Raw genomic sequence first — 17,000 nt, 5'->3', positions numbered from 1 at the left:
ATCTATTCTCATCCTAAAAAATCTTTTGCAAAGCCAAGTTTATTTCTCCTTTATTGATCTATATAATTGTATCTACTTCATATTTGTAAATATAAAACAAAATGAAACTGGAAAAAATAAATATGCTAAATTTTCCCAAATATTTGACAATCTAGTTAATCTATTACAAAAATAATAGCAAAAGGACAATTAATATTACTGGATTTCAATGAAAGAAAAGAGAACAGAATGTGAAAAAGGTAGTAAATGATTAGGAAAAAGAAAAGCCATGTATTCATGTAAACACACACACACACAAACATTGGTTAAAATAATAAGTTTTGTGCAGAGCAAGAAAACCAGACAGTGCTCATGGCCTCAGGGTGTAATTGTTGTTACAGATTTAATTCAACCAACACACATTGAGCCCTTCCATGTGCTAGACATGCTTTCCGTCACTGGGAGACAATAAAGCACCAGACAGATGAAATCCCAGCTTTCATGAACCTTACATTACTGTGAGATTACATAAACAGTTATATAAAGATATAGTTGTAAGTTTATGCATGTTATACTATATTTTAACTTCCGTAAAATAACTGGGATTATCTGGGTATTCAAAATTCCAACATGATTTTTCTAATCATTTTATGCTTACACTGGCTTTTCATTTTAAGACAAGAAATGTTGAGAGTTTGCAAATTATATAACTGCTGTGGATAGTATTAGCAATGGGTAATACTGAAAGAAAACTATTTAATTAACTTGTAGATAAACTGATAGATCCACAGAGTATTCTCCCCTCTAACTACTTTGGGATCAGTCCTTGTCCTTCATTGTTCTTGAAATTCACTCTCAGTTTTTAAAATATAGTCTTTGCCTTTTTATAAAACCACACTTCATAGGATTTCTTGCTAAAGAATTGCTAATGTCATAAATAAAAAGCTGTTTGTTATGAAAAATAACAAATAAAAATTACAAAAACCCTTGCATTCATCCATAAACATTTAGATTAATTATGATACCTTTGGTGCTCAATTTTAAGTTACAGTTGATAAAACACACACATTTGAGGAGATGTAATTATAAAATCTCAAAAGAAACAGTTAAACACATTTTAATCTGCATTTAGATGCTTTAGTTATTGAAATATTGAATTATCTGAATCATTTGCCGACTACATTTTAAAATTTCATATCAACTTCTCCAATTCGAGAATTAGTCTATTATTTTGCTAATGTTCATAGACATTTCTGTTGAATGTTAGTTTTACTCTTAGCTGAAGTTTGGATGGATAAAGTTTTCTAGCAGACATTTCTACTGCCTACCATGCAAGTCTACATACCAAACTCATTGTGCCCTTATCTTTCTCCTTCCTGGCTAGTGAGACCTCACTCAAGCATATAGTTTTCTATGTTAGCTATTTCTTCACAGTTACCCCATTCCTATTTTAAAACACAGCGAAACTTGACATTTTTCTCATAGAGAGGACACCTGACTCCTCTCCCTTGAATATAGGTGGACCTGTGACTGCATCAAACAATAGAGTATGGTAGAAAAGTTGTATGAGTCACTGATTTATCTCATAAAGGGACATGCAGTTTCTAAGTTTGTTTGTGGGAATGGTGGTTGTTGAAGTCCTGAGAAGCCAAATGAGAAGTATGACTAAAAATAAATAAAAATGTAATTTACTTATTTAAATTGTATTTTTAAAATTCTAATGATACCCTAATATAAACAGCCTATCAGTCATCATCACCAAGGCAATAGGCTTGTTAGTGAAGCTGCCTTGGATACTCTGCCAAATGGATACCTCTGACCTCCATCAATTATACTACATGGAACAGAAGAATTATTCAGCCCAGCCCTGTCTGCATTCCTGACCTACAAAATCATGAGCAATAATAAGGTAGTTGTTATTTTAAGCCACTAAGTTTTGGGGCAGTTTGCTATGCAGCAATAGATAACTAGAATATCCTCCCATCAAATCTTCTTTGGCTCATGAACCGTTTAGTTAGCTCTTGGCTCTTCAATTGGAAGTTGCTATTTGCGTATCCATATCATAAAACACACAATCAGATGTTAATGATTGGTGATGGAATTTTAATGCTTTCCATCCTCCAGACTCTGTATATTAATACTATCAATACCTATAGCCTAATTATATACTTCTAATAAACATTTTATAGCCATTAGAACCAGATGGAGAAAATTCTGGCACATAAAATTCTTTCTATTAAATACTTAAATAATCCAATTTAGGAATTGTCTAACTTGTACAGGTCTAAAATTGAATTTTAGCAAAATTTAAGAATATCTCTTACTCTACTTCCTGCAAGAGCATATTTTATATTAAACAAGCATTTCTTTTTGAAAAAGTATAGCAGATTGTGAATAAACAATTAACTTCTGTGCTGTTGGGGCTGATGAAGGCCTTTCTAGAATGATCTCAGACTCCCATAGCACTGTTTCCTTGAGAACAATAGAGTTAAAATATGGAAGTTACATCCATCCCATTTATTGAATGAAAGTGCACCTGTGCTGGATGTGAGTCGGTGTCCAGACCTAGGAACTGCATGACTACAACAGTATAAAAGATTGATGAGAAGGAGAGGCTGCAGCTTCTACAAAATTACAGCGTTAGGACTTGAATTTAGGCATCCTCTCTCCAAAATCCAAAATTGCTAAAATCTTTACTGCCTCTTAAAATTCTAAGGGTATCCAATAGAAATCATGAAGAGACTTTAGAGTTAAAATTTGCAAAATATATCCCCCAAAGTCTCCTAAGAAAGAGTTTATTGACAGGGAGCTCTGGAATACAAGAGACTACAAGTGTTATAAGACATTGGATGAGTATCCATATAATGAGGCATTTTGAGTATACATTGTGTTAGTAAATTACTCCCTCAAGTAAAAATAGTAAAATACATTGAAGTGAAAGATATTAGGTATGCTACAAAAAAACTGAAAGGGCAAGGCCACATATAGCTTAATAAACGTCAGCCCTGGTCAGGAGAATGCCCTTCCAATACTATTGAAATGTGACTGATACTAAAATTAGTGGGGCAAAAAAGGTTTTGAAACAGGAGAAGATGGGGGAACAAACTGTGGGGATTTGACCATAAGGAGTAGAGGAATTAGCTCAAGTAGTTGTAAACATATTTCCTTATCTAATTACATCAGTGAAAGATAAGTGACTGAAACAAGTCATATTTATTAAAATAGATATACAACTAGACTAAAAATTAAATGCCAAAATGTGTAACATGCTTATCTTATAATCACTTGATATGTCCCTCAAACATTAGACAGTAACACTCTTACCACTGATTAACCTGTATCACATTACATGTGCAATACACATTATCTGTGCATGATAAATTATCTCATCCCTAATGTAATGGGAAGGCCAAATATGACCCTTTCTAAATATTATTTAACGAATGTCTGAATAACATGAAATCTATGTCATAGTTACAGCAAGTATCAGTCTTGGGAGAATTGAACATTCAGCTTATGTCAACCAAAGCTAAAAATCATGGTGTACTTCACACAGCACCAAAGAAAATGAACACGTCTAAGACTGAAGACAAACAACCAAGTAGATAATGTTCATATCTCCAAAATAATGTTGCCCTTTCACTGCAGATTATGGACAAGAGGGTGTTGAGTATTTGAAGAAGAGCTTCAGAGGCCATTGGAGACAACAAGCTAGGGGTGATCACAGCAGGGGAGAAAGAGAGTGCCCGGAATTAAGAATACCAGAGGTGAAATCATCAGGACTCAGTGACTGCTAAGAACTGGAGGTGAGGAAACAAGAGGGCAAGGATGACTCTCGAATTCTGGGTTGAGCACTGGGCCCTTTAGGTTTGAGGCCTCCTGACTGAGGATCAGCACTAGAAAGGCTGCAAAGATGACCAAAATATGGTCTCAGTTCATAGAGAAACTTGTAATCTAGTGCCAGATATAAAAACAGGGATTTCCCCACTTGGCTCAAAAAGGGAGGGAAAGATCATTAGGTTCCACTAATCAAGGAAATAACTGGTTATTTTTTTATCAAAACACAATAAGGTTAAGAAGCCTCCTAGTTATTCCCTTTATTTATTCTCTTTCAAATATTTTTCTCTCTTTTGGAAATTGCAGCATACCTCTATAGGTTGAATATGCTTTTTGTAGTTTTATAAAACTGAAAACTCATAAAGGCCTTAGTTTTATTGATTTTTTTTTCATTTAGTGGTGAATAGTTTATATCTAAAGTTACCATTTTGATTATCTTTTTTTTTTCTTTTTTCAGATCACACTTCAAAAACATTGCTACCTGGTTTATTTAAATAAGAGGCTTTGAGCTTCATTCGACATAGAAGCATTCAGAGTAAAAATTAAAAGCAGTTCTTGCTATGTTCACCTATAAAAATGGAAGTGTGAAGTAATATTTATAGATAGAATGTTGTCTGCATTATGGCATTGTTGTTCCCTTTACTGGCTTGAGGGAAAGATGGAAATCCTATTTTTTAAACATATACATACCATTCTCTGTTTTAATTCAAACATTCACTGAGTCCCTACTTTGTTCCAGATGCGTTGTTAGTAAGGAGGATAAAATGGGAAATAAAACAGACTAGGCCGCTGGCATAGACAGAGAATTAAACAAGCCATTGCACTACAGAGCTGTAAAGGCTCTGAGAGAGGACGTGCACTATTCCTGTCAGAGAAACAGAATGCTCAAGGCCTGGAGTCCAGACCATGCATGGCTGATTTCAGAAAACCAGTGGAGCACAGTGCCTCTGGGAGTGTGGGCGGGAGTTAGTTGCTTATGGTAGAAATGTAGAAACGCAGGCAGTGGAAAGGTTACATCATAGCCAGGGGATGACAAATCTCACATGCCTTAGGACCATCTGAACTGTCTTCTTTGAAGCAAATGAGAATCTATTCACATGCGTTAAGCAGGGGAAGGCTTGAAGATTTCCAGCTTTTAGAAGATCAATCTGGCTGTGATGTGGAGAGTGGGTTGGTCAAGAACACGGAGGGAAAACAAAGCGAGTGCACAGGCAGTTGCAGGGATTCTGGCTGGAAGTGGCCACTGTCCTCCAGATGAGAGAGGTCTCTCATCTGGAGAATTGGAGGGGTTAGGGGAAAGATATTAGCTGACTGAACCAACAGAAATTAGCAGATTTGTTGTGGAGGTGGAAGGAACAAAGACCAGGATGATACCCAGATTTCTAACAGACTAGACTATTTAACAATTTTAGTGTAAGTGGCATACACCAATCCCTACTTTTCAGTTTACTTGGTTGTTTAAAACTGCTTAATTCACATAAATTGAGGTTGAACTATTCTTTTTTTATTCCGCAAAAAATTACTAAGATTTTACTGCTATGTGCACTGGAAATGCAACAGAGACCACAAAAGCCTTTTGTCCCATGAATGCAAATGAAGGTACATGCAGATTCTTAACTTCTAAAGTACTAATTCTATCACTAGTGGACATACCATACAGCAGTAAAAAGCACAAGCTGTGAGACAGACACTTGGGTTCTGATTTCTTAATTCTATCATTTATTGGCTCTGTTGCTAATTGTTATATAAACTTTAAGCATCTACTTTCTTCATGAATGAAAGGGGAATGATAGCCCTATTTCAGGTTTTCAGTTAGATGTCCAGTTAGAATTGTTGCCATGAAGGCATTTTTATTCTCACCCCTCCCTTGGAATGTAACAAAAACAGAAGAATTAAGAGAGACAGAGAGAAAAATAGAGATGGAGAGAGAGAGAGCGAGGGAGAGAAAGAAAGAGAGAGAGAGAAATGCAATTTCCAGTGAAACAGGGAAATTACCTCAAAGCCTCATTATGTATTTTGAAAACAAGTTGACAGACACAATGAATTTTGTACTAAAGAGAGATAATGCCAGAATTGACAAGTATGCCTTATGACTTTGGGAAGATCGTGTGTGATATGTTTCTCTAACACTGAGATGTTCTGTCCTCAGGGTTACGTCTGTTCATCTTAGCCACAGAATAAGAGGGCAACCTTACAGTAGAGACCCAGTTAAACTCCCAAAGAGGCAGGGGAGGTAGAGCTTAAGGAAGAATGTCACAGAACTCCTTCCTTTACTCTCTGCAGCATGGTCCCCTGAGAGAATCAGTGTTGGCCTGAGCCAGGGTGAAGTAGGAGAGAGAAGCTGCATGGAGCCCCAGCAGCTGCTGATGGAGAATGGCTGAGCAGAGACAGATGTTGTAACAGGTGATTAAGAAAGCACGTGTCCAAAGGGACTCTACCGGAAGCCGGGAATGGTGAAAACTGAGAAGATCTATGTCTCAGGGCAGAGAGAGGACAGATGGAATGAGACAAGATCTAAAGTTTTAAAAAAGAAAATGCCAAAAGAACTGTGGTTTGAAATTGTGCCCTGAACAACTCTTTTCCACAATCATCACTATAGGATATAACATCTCTGTGACATCTTTGGAATTAAAGACATGAGTCTTTGACTTTTATTTTTTTCTTTCACTCTTTTAATTAACATTTAAAACCTATTCAGAAGACTGCGTAAAAATACATATGCAGTCTGACAAATGTCCATTTAAGTATACAGTAACTACCCAGGTCAGAAATAGGAAATCAGCAGCACCCAGAAGTCCCCCAAGTGTCCCTCTTTCCCCTTTTGAACATCCACTCTTCCTGCCTGCCAGATATTGTTATGCTAAAATTTATGAAAATAATTTCCTTTCTTTTTCATAGCCACCTATGTTCTTTTAAATAAGTAAGTTTAATTTTGCCTATTTTTGAACATTATGCAAATGCCATCTAGTATGAAGTCATGTCCTCAATGTAGAATTGTTAAAATTCATCCATGCTATTGCATGTAGTGGTAATTTATTCACTTTTCTGACTGTATTGATTTGCTTGTTATGAATATATATCATAATTCATTTAATCATTCTCCTCTTCATGTCTGGGCTATGGGTCTATTTCTACTTCTGCTTTTGCTTTTAACAGGCAAAGGCATATAAAATCTGTGAAATATATTCCCTAATGTTTCCTAAAGTTACCACATAGTTGTATTGAGCTAAAACAGAATCCAAAACACTTGTTTAAATAAATATTTCTCCGTTTAGAGAAATTCTCCTTCAGCAGCTGGAATTAAAATCTGTAGAAACACTGAGAAAGAGATTTTGTCCTCATTATCAGAAAGAGTAAAATTGTTTTTTATATACACAGTGTGTATATTAGAGTTAAATCATAAAAGTACAAAAGCATTATGAAGTTATCATATTAATTCCTGCTAGTAGAGTGAGTTGGCATTCTATAATAGATGATATTGCCTGGTCTATGTTCTTTTTGTAAGCTCATGGGTCACTGAAGCTAATTTGAGAAAATGGAATTCAAGTGTTAATGGTATAATAAGCACAGGTTATACTATTATCTTATGAATAAATACAAAGAACTAAATAAAACTTGTTTTGTGGAATTTATAATAGGAAAGTAAAGCAAATGGTTACACTCTGTCTTTTGGAGACTGCACAAGGTTCTCTCCTATCTTTGCCACTCTCTACATTTCTCTGTGAATCTGTTCCTTTCTTTATCATTAACAACTTCCTCTGGAAACTCATCTTGAACATGAGTCAGTAATGGCCACCTAACTCCTGACTATATACAACCACATCAGTTATGTACAACTCCTGATTGAATATTACCTGCCATCATCTGAAAGGATATCTTTATTTTGTGGTTCAAATAAGTGAGAAAGAAAATTTTCTTGTCATAGATCATCTTTCAGGATTCCAAATAAGAATCCATTATAGTTAGAGCAGAGTAGGATTTACTGAAAGATATTAAGTAGTTCTAAAAAATCTTTGCAAAGAATGGGAATTTAATGTTACCAGCCAGGAACAGAGGAAATACTCAACCACGCTTCAAAACTTCTGCTCAATTTCCATGGCAACAGGGACTTGCTATAAGCTCCATCAACATACTGAGGACCTGAGTTTCTGTATCACAGAAGATCTCAATTACTGCTTACAGCTGTCACCTCACATCGCACACCACTGCATGACTTCATCTACTTGGTAAAATCTAAGTCACATATTGAATTCTATCTGCAAGGGAGTCTGAGAAACACAGATTTTAGTTTTACACCCTCTATTATATGGCATCAGAACAAAGACTAGACTTCTGATATCCTCAACAGGTGAAAATTAATCACCTATTAAAAATCACCTTTAAAAATATTAATCACTACCTAGATATAAACTAATATGGTTGCAATTAATCAATCAGAAATTAAAAAATAATCTGCAGACTCAAGTGTGTTTAATTCAAAAGTTTTCTTTTCCATTATCTTTTTTTGGACTCATGATGTATGGACACGATGGAAAGGGCTCTCTACACAATAGGAGTAAATCATGGTCTTTATCCTCTAAATGAAGTTGGGGATGGTGTTGGATTATTGCCTTATTTTATGAAGATGTGATTACCCCTTTTGATGTCTGAATAACTCTATAATTAAGGTATATACATTATCACTAATTCTGCCTGTAGTATCTACTCAGTAGAGTAATGGGAAGGTAAGATTTGAGATGGGTCTTAGAAGAGGAGTAAGTGTTCTCTAGGAAAACAATGGCAAGAAGATATTTCTGGTAGAGAGAACTGCTTGGACCAAGACACGGATATGTAAATATTTATGGCATAGATGGTATGTCAGCAAGTATTCAATTAGAGAAGCAAACGTACTAGGAGATACGTGTGAATGTATGTGTATGTGTGTGAGAGTGAATGTTTATGTGTATATATATATATTTTTTTTTGTATACGCATGTGTGTGATGTGTGAATATACACATGCACAAACACAAAGGGATTTGTTACAGGGATTTGACTTTATACAATTATGAGAGGTGGTTAAATAGTCTCATTATGGTTGTTAGACTGTTGGGCTACTGTGTTCATATCTCATTCTGGAAATTGAGATTGAAAACCCACAAAACGAGCACCTGGAAAGGTGAAACAGATGTAAAGTGAGGGAAAGCAAGAACAAGCAGGAACCTACAAGTACAGGCTGGAACCCACGCAGACAGACTGAAGCCCAGGTTAGCTCTCACTGCTTCTGAACTTTTATGATGGAGTTACACAGGAGGCGGCTTTCACCATGGAGTTAAACACACCAAGCCCAGGATCAGAGAAACTGAAGGAGGCTCTGAGGGAAGGTGGAACATTTGCAGGCCCAGTCACTGCCTCAATCCCAGGAGATGAGCAAGCCTGAGCTACAGAATGGCTGCTACTTCTCTTTAACTTTCCAGAACCTCCAGGGATTCCTTTAGTGGATCACCCTAACCAAAAGCACAGGGAAGAGGATTCTGGGGGAAGGTTAGCCTAGCCAAGATGACACAATTCAAAGCTACCCCAGATGGTAAACAGTGAGGAATCTTGCTTTTTATCGTGAATATATGGCAAGTTTGCTAAACATGGCCCTATATAAAATTAATATTCAATATTAACAAATTAATAAGATAATCGTTCGAATCTCGACTAATTTTCACTCACTTCCCCACACTATTCTCATGAATGTATATGTTAATTCCTTTGGTATTGGTCTAATCAAATCCATGCAGTTTGCATTACTTTTCATAACCCGTCTCAAGAAACACTCCCCTTCTAACATTACTTGGAATTGATTTGAGCAGTTAAAAATATGCCTATTTCATTGCTTTTTCTTTTCTTTACTTCTACATCTCCTTTTTCCTGAGCCATCACTTAAAAGATTACATTTTCACCTTGATCAACTCCTGATTTCTCCTTTTTCTAAGTGGGAGATGGGAACAATCAACTGCATCTATTATAAAATAAATTTTATGTATTTTTTTACAAATGATGCATTATTTTAGCTCACCCTAGTCTAAATCCAATACCTCCTTTTTTTTATTTTTTTCAAGCAGTGTTATCCATCTCTTTGGCTAGCACCTGGGTTTTACCATGATAGACCATTTATAAATACTTAATACGCTACCTTTAGAAACCATTTCCCACCTCATTACATCCATTCCTGATTGCCCAGTCACTTTTCTCTTATATTAAACATTCATAAGAGTAAAAGTATGGTAAAATGATTTATTTCTTTTAGTTGTTTCTTTCCTAATTCCCAAATAAAACCCATTTTCAATATTATTTTTTAAATAAAATTTCCTTTTTTAAAAGTAAGTCATCTCATACTATTGCTGAATTCTTATTTTTATTTGTTTAACTCCTGTTTATGAGTGCACACTGTATGTTTTGTAACTACCTTTCATTCCAGGAATGGAAGCAGAATGTTTTCATTAACAGAAAATAATAGTGCTGTGTATATCATTAACATTTAAATTGCACTTCCTGTTTCTGTAGCAGCTACGGTATACAGTAAAGCCATAGTAAATAAACTCCATTTCTTTACTTACATTTTTTTATTTTTAAATTACTTTATTAAATAAAAAACAAAACTTAAAAAATTAAAAAAATTAGAAAAACACATTTTACTGTTAAACTTTTTCTTGTGAAAATATTTGTTTAATCACACTGAAAAATGGAATAGCTGGCTAAAACACAATGGGATTGAGGATATGGCATTTGAAATCTGAAAAATAGGATTGTTTCAAGCTCTTTATAGGAGTAGCCAAAAGGATGTTAATGGGGAACTGAGGACAGGATGATAGTTTAAATTGTGATTACAATGGAAAAATAAGAGAGACAAAGCCTAGAAAGTTGGAAGTGACAGCAATTGCAATTCTATTAAGCAGGTCTCAAAGAATCATTCTTTAAAAATTTAAAAACTTTACTCCAATTTCCTCAGAGTTGAAAGTCATTTCAATCTACTGTGTTAAATATAATATTGTTTTCAAAATGCATTTCAATTTGTATTATCTTATAACTCTTTTTTGAGTGCTCTTGTTGATATTTATTTCCAAGCATAGTTTTTTCATCGCGCATTTGATTGGTTGAGTTTAGAGTCCAGGCTATTCCAATTTGTAACTGGAAAGAAGAGAACTAAAAAAACAGCAACAACAACAAAATCCCAAAAAACCTCTTCCTTGATGATAGGAAGAAGAGGCATATTTTGCTTTGTAAATACATTAAAAACTTGAAAAATTAGGTGCCACTTTCTTTTTAAGCAATTAAGCAGTTTGTTTTGTAACATGCTTAAGCCATAGCTTGGAGACAGACAACCAGACAACACTCTCAATCTGCCATTTATTAGCTCTCTGATGATCTTAATCTTTTCCAGCCTTGGTTTTATCATCAGCAAAATGAAGATATTTACCTTTCAGGTTGATTGTGTGGTTTACAAATACTATATGCAAAATATATTGAGGTGCCTAGTCCTTAGTAGGCATTCAAAATGTTTTTGTGGATGATAATATTAAACAACAGATTAATCTGTGATTAAATTATGATGAGAAATTATCCTATAATCTATTACTATGATATAATTTACATAATTTGTGCATTTTCCATGATCATGTAATATAAGAAATCTCCTCTGGGATATAATACCAGATCTGAAAAGTATCCCTGAAGTTAGTTATGTTTTATTGTCCTGCCACTGTGGCAGATGTTCTCACAGCTACAGATAGAGTATTTTGTGTAACTATAAAATGCTTGTCTCATGTGCTTATGTATTGCCTGGTGAAGGTAACTTAATTGTACCCATATTTTTTTTGATTAAAGAAGTTGTAGGTTTTACAGACAATCATGCATAAAAATACAGGATTTCCATATACCACTCTACTATTATTATTATTATTTTAGAATATATAAGGAGGTACAGTCTTTACTGATGAAAATTATTGTGACCATTTATTCACTGTTACAAACAATGCTGCAATGAGCAGTGTAGTACTTACATCTTATAAAAATATATTTAACAGGATTCCTGAAAGAGAAATTGCTGTGTAAATATTTAAAATATTTAAGGATCCCACCCAACTACCTTTCAAAAGCTATACTAATTTAAGATCCCTTCAACAGTATTAATACGAGTATTTCTCCCCGTCCCCATCAATAATGGTCATTATAAATACTGGTCATTTGTCAATAGAATCAGCTGATACCTATTTTGTTTTTAAAATCTGTACTTCTCTTACCAGTGAAGTGGAACATATTTACATTTGCCTGTGTTTGGAGGCATACTTAACTTTGTTCACTTTGCTATTGGTCTTTTTGCTTTTTCTTACTATATCTAGGTACTTTTTATTCTAGATGGTAATCCTTTGTGTTAAATGTTACAAATAGGTAAGTCCACTTCATCTATAAAGGTTCAACTCAACTCCCTCTTTGAGACTTTTACTAACAGCTCCAGGCAAACACTGCTTGCTCCTTCTAATGACCACAGCATTCAGCATACACGGCCCGTAGAGATTCATCTTTATATATGTACCCAATATTCCACTATAAGCTTCAAGGCTGAAAGAGGATTTTATTGTTCTTTAAACTGCTCTTATCTTCTCTCTTTCCCTCTTCCCCAAATACCAATACAAGGCTCAAAGTAGATTCTCAACCTACTATACTTTGGATTGGGGTTTCTAATATATAGGTGTTCAGGAAATGTTTGCTACTGATGCTATGAGCATATGACCCTCTTTTCATTACAGCTTCTATGGCATTCCACTCCATGCCTTACAGGGCTAAGCAAGAAGCAATGGAATGGATAAAGTAGTTGCATGGAAGGAACTGGGAAGTTGTGGTGACTCTCATGAACTTAGAACACAGCCCTCCTGAAAGGAGACATTGTAATTCAGGTCCAGCAAATTGTTGGCAAGAGGGAAAACAAGTTCCATGCTGACAGATTTTCCATTTTTCAAAAGCTGGAAGTCTGTATTTTAATGTTAATTATATTTGTAAGTGTTGAGCCAACATTGTTTTTTTTTTTTGGGTTGGGAGCATGTTGAGGTCAGACTCTGCATCTGATTTATCCAAAGTCTCGCATATAACAGGTGTTCAGTGCTCGCTAAAGAAAGTTTTCCCACTGCTTTCTTTCTCCCATCAGACTGAATGAAACATCCAGAACAACCAATATAAGATAAAGGCCTGTTTGTCATTGTCATGAGTGTGTTACTGGTCCCAGTGTCGTTTTATTTCTCTCTCTCAAACTAGATTCTAAGCAGCACGAAGGCAGAGATAATGTTATTCATCACATCAGCTTCCAGCACACCTGGCATATGGAAAGGTCTCAGAAATATTTCCTTTTGTCAGATCAATAACTGAATAAACAAAGATCTGATCAGGCAACCAATTTACCTATAGATGTGAATTTACTTTTTTTTTTTTTTTTGAAAGGAAAAATGAAACTGTCTTTATTTTTAGATGGCATGATTGTCCATTTAGAAAACCCCAAAGAATCTTAAAAAAAACTCCTAGAATTAATAAGTGAGTAGAGCAAAGTCATTGGATACCAGGTCAATATACAAAAGTCAACTGTTTTCTTATATGCCAGCAATGAACAACTAGAATTTGAAATTAAATAACAACAACAACATCATTTACAATAGCACTGAAAATAAAGTGAAGTACTTCGGTATAAATCTAACAAGATATGTTTAGGATTTGCATATTGAAAACTACAAAGCACTGATGAAAGAACTCAAAGAAGTTCTAAATAAATGGAGAGATATTCTATGTTCATGGATTGGAACACTCAATATCAATTATTCCCAACTTGAACTATGGATTCAATGCAATTCCTATCAAAATCTATGTTTTTTTTTTTTTGAATTAAATTCAAAGTTATAGGAACCGTTGCAAAAACAATACTAACCCCATACAAAGAATTCCATCATACCCTGACCCCCCTCCCCTGATAGCTGAATCCACCAACTTTAACCTGCTGTCATATTACTGTTTCTTTCCCTCCCTCCCTCCCTGCCTATCTATCATCCATCATCTATTGCTCTGTCTTCTGAACATATGAGAGCTAGCTGCAAACATCCTTGAATATACACTATAATTCACATATACACTTCCCATGAACAAGAACATTCTTTTATGCAATCCCATTAAGCGCAGCTAAGAAGTACAAAAGATTCAACAATGATACAAAGCTTACATTCTATATTTCCTTTTCCTTATGTCTCAACTGTGTCTCTTTTAGCCACCTGTCCTCTATCCTCCAATCCCATCCAAGTTCATGCTTGGCACTAAATCGTCATCTATTTAAACTGTCTTTTTTTTTTTTTTTCCAATTGTGGAAACATATATACAGCCTAAATCTTCCCATTCCACCCCCTCCCTAGCCTTCCATTAGTGGGATTAATCACATTTAGAATGTTGTAATGCTCTTTCGCACCATCCATTACTAGAATTTTCCCTTCATCTCAAACAGCAACTCCACACTCATTTCTTAACTCCCCATTGCCCCTTCCCCCATTTCTCTTAACCCAAACTCTACATTTCATCTCTATGGTTATATTCTCTGATAATTTCTTTGTGTTTGCTGTGGGGGTTAAAATTAACCTCTTAAATCCATATCAATCTTGTTTTTTTTTTTTTTTTGATACCACCTTCACTTCAATAGGACACATAAACTATGTTCCTATACTCTCCATTCCCCCACCTTTATATAGTTGTCTAAAATTACATATTTTACACTTGAGTTCAAAACCACTGATTTGTCATTAGAGTTCATGTAATTTACATCATGTAGGAAGTAAATAGTGGAGCTACAGTTCAAAAATTATTGACTTCTATTTGTATTCCACTGTGGTTGGAGAATGTGCTTTGAGTATATTCAATTTTTTTTTTTTTTTTAATTTCTTGAGGCTTGTTTTATGTCCCAGCTTATGGTCCCTTCTGGAAAAAGATCCATGATCACTAGAGAAAAATGAGTGCCCTGGTGCTTTGGGATGTAAGGTACTATATACATCTGTTAAAATTCTCTATATCTCTTTCTCCTTTCTTTGTTTCTCTGTTGGTAGGGCTTTCTTTAGAATCTGAAGTAGGTAGGTCTTTTATTGGCAAAGTCTCTCAGAATTTGTTTGTCTGTGAAAAATTTAAGCTCTCCCTTGAATTTGAAGGAGAGTTTTGCTGGATAAAGTATTCTTGGTTGGAAATTTTTCTCTCTCAGAATTTTTAATATGTCATGTCACTGACTTCTCGCCTCCATGGTGGCCGCTTAGTAGTCACAACTTAGTCTTATGTTGTTTCCTTTGTATGTGGTGAATTGCTTTTCTCTTGCTGCTTTCAGAACTTGCTCCTTCTCTTCAGTATTTGAGAGTCTGATCAGAATATGTCTCGGAGTGGGTTTATTTGGATTTATTCTATTTGGAGTTCGCTGGGCATTTATGCTTTGTGTATTTATATTGTGTAGAAGGTTGGGGAAGTCTTCCCCAACAATTTCTTTGAATACTCTTTCTAGAGCTTTACCCTTCTCTTCCCCTTGTGGGACACCAATGAGTCTGAAGTTTGGACGTTTTATTTTATCTATCGTATCCCTGAGATCCATTTTGATTTTTTCAATTTTTTTTCTCCATTCTTTATTTTGTTTTTTCATTTTCCTTTCTGTGGACTTCTAGGACACTGAGATGTTGTTCAACTTCCTCTAATCTTGTATTGTGAATATCCAGAGTCTTTTTAAATTGGCCAACAGATTCTTTTATTTCCATGAGATCTTCTATTTTTTTATTTACTCTTGCAATGTCTTCTTTATGCTCTTCTAGGGTCTTCTTTATGTCGCTTATATCCTGGGCCATGGTCTTCTTGATGTCCTTTAAATCCTTTGCCATGTTTTCATTCCTCGATTGTGGTTCTTTGATTAACTTTGCTAAGTACTGTGTTTCTTTCGATACTTTGATTTGGGAGTTTGGAGTTGGATTCTCCATATCATCTGGTTTTATCATATGCATTAAGATTTTCTGTTGTTTTTGGCCTCTTGGCATTTGCTTTGCTTGATAGGGTTCTTTCAAGTTGTAAAAAAAAAGATACCGATCTAATTTTTCAGAAACACAGTTTGTTGACATACACTTTCTCTAACTAACCAGCAGATGGCATCTGTGAGTCACCTATATGCCTCCAGTCAGTTCTCCCCAACTCTGTCTCTGTGGTGTGTGGGGAAATGATTCTTGTGGGGTTCAGTTGGAAAACTCAGTTTGGGCGTGTTGCTGGAGCCATCCGCCCTGAATGGCCAGGGAAGAAGGGCAGTTTTAATACTCAAATCCCCCAGGTTCCCAGAGATTCAAGGCCACCTCAAGAGTCTAAGCCTTCATTTCAATTTTGCCCCAGATTTTCTGTCACTGACCTGCATACCACTGGCATTGACATAGCGTTCCTGGGTTTTCTAAGTGGGCCTCCCTTCTCAGCTGTGATCTTCAAGGACCTCTGCTGAGGGAAGGCTGTGCAAGTCATCCCTCAAGGTAAGCCCTGGGCCGCCAGGCCATGCAAGGATGCTGTCTGCCTGATGCAAAGATTAGCCTATAATTCTTGACTGGTGTAAGTTCTGAATGAAAGGCAAGCAGTAAAGCTCGGCCCCACCCCTTTCCTCTTTAAAGAAGATGGATACCTTAGGGGGAGGTCATTAGCATTTCAATGGTCTCTCTCTGCCTGTGCCACACCCTTGTCTGGGACACAGAACTGGGAATTCAAAATGGCTGAGGCTTTCTCCACTGAGTTGAAAAAGGAACAGAGCTAGTCTGAGGAGACCCTCCGGCTTTCCAAGGTTAGTTGTCACCCAAAGCCTCTGTCTATTTGTTGGGGATTTGCACCTCGTAGTGAGCAGTTCACACTCACTAATTAAAACCCCAGTTGGAGCTCAGCTGAGCTATATTCGCTCGCTGGGAGAAAGCTTCTCTCTGGCACCACGAGGCTTTGTAACTTGGGCTATGCGGGAGGGGTCTCCCGATTTGGATCTGGAGTTCTTACTTACAGATTTTGTGCTGTGATCTCAGGCATTCCTCCCAATTCAGGTTGGTGTATGATGACTGGATGTTCACATCTGTCCTCCTGCAGTTATTCTGGATTATTTACTAGTTGTTTCTGTTTTTTTTTGAGTTGTTCCAGGGGGACTACTTA

This window comes from Choloepus didactylus, chromosome 2 (genome assembly GCF_015220235.1).
Source record: "Choloepus didactylus isolate mChoDid1 chromosome 2, mChoDid1.pri, whole genome shotgun sequence".
NCBI classification, from domain to species: domain Eukaryota; kingdom Metazoa; phylum Chordata; class Mammalia; order Pilosa; family Megalonychidae; genus Choloepus; species Choloepus didactylus.
Note: the sequence above shows the minus strand (reverse complement) of the source record.